This window comes from Cebidichthys violaceus, unplaced genomic scaffold, assembly GCF_023349555.1.
Source record: "Cebidichthys violaceus isolate CVI_PGR_0920_01 unplaced genomic scaffold, fCebVio1.0.p SCAF_4, whole genome shotgun sequence".
Classification (NCBI taxonomy): domain Eukaryota; kingdom Metazoa; phylum Chordata; class Actinopteri; order Perciformes; family Stichaeidae; genus Cebidichthys; species Cebidichthys violaceus.
This window is the reverse complement of record NW_027176594.1, coordinates 3,810,813-3,812,029: the sequence shown is the minus strand read 5'-3', so window position 1 is coordinate 3,812,029 and position 1,217 is coordinate 3,810,813.

The following is a 1,217-nucleotide window of genomic DNA, read 5'->3' as shown; positions in this document are numbered from 1 at the left end:
TGAACAAAATCCTTGCTCCAATTCAGGATTTGTTTTAAGTATCTCAACTCGTGTGTGCACTTTTGTGTGCATTTGCCTCGAGGACACAGCAGTAATATTAAACCTAATGGACATCATTAGCTCTTCATTCTTTTACATAACTTTGTTATTATTACATAACAAATTAGAAAAGAGCAGTGCAAACTAACAACAAAAGTTATATAACAGAAATAACTTGGAGATGCAACAAAATACCATCAAATACTTAAGTTGCAAGCATAAAAGCACTCGTACTGCATTAGGTCTCTCTTCAGAATAGTTGTCTGTTTCTTTTGGCTGAATCTTACGAATATTTGACTGAAAAAAAGATAACGTTTCAGACTTTAACAACACATTAATGAAATGAAGGTCTGACTTGTTTTGACTTCATAATGAAAAGAGATCATTGCTCCACAATGAACATCTTTCACATTATTTCTGAAATGCATAACTAAGAGCTGGCTATGCAATATTTTCCACTGTGATCTGAATCAGGGTCTGAAATGAACTCATCTCACCATCTGTGGCAGTAAAGTGTCTCAGCGGTAGACCTCTGAAGATTTGGGGGGGGGGGGGGGGTTCGCGCCTCGGCTCCTCCACGTCTTAGTGTCCTTGGGCAAGATATTAAAACACAAATTGCTCCCGAAAGGCTGTGCCATCGGTGTGTGAGTGATCAATTAGTTCAGATCCTGATGTGCAGGTGGCACCATGTCGCTCTATCCAACCGTAAGCTAACCTCACTAAACGTGTCTTTGTCGGCTATTTTTCCCCGCCCGCCAAAGTGGCAGAAACCTGCGTCTTTTGACTGCTAAGCCTGCTAATTTCAGATCTTAACATACCAAGCATATATTGTATATCATAGACTATAAAGTGTTATTCCAACATGGTCTGAAAAACCCAGAGAGGTGTTGGAAGAATGTCTTTAATTCCTGTTGCAGGTGTGTTCTCACACAGCAGTGCTGCAAGTCTCTAAAAGATTAATCATAAAACAGGCCTCGTCTAGTCACACTGGACCAGAGCTTAAGATGTGACTCATTCTGTAAAATTTCTGCATTTTGAGTTCCAGGCTCTGTGGTCGACTTTGTTCCGGATATTTCCTTGGTGAATGAAAACCACAGTCTCAAAATGAGGATGCCATGGGATGATGTATTAGGGAAAAGCAAAAAGGGGTTTTTCGAAAAAGAAAATCTCAAGAGCCA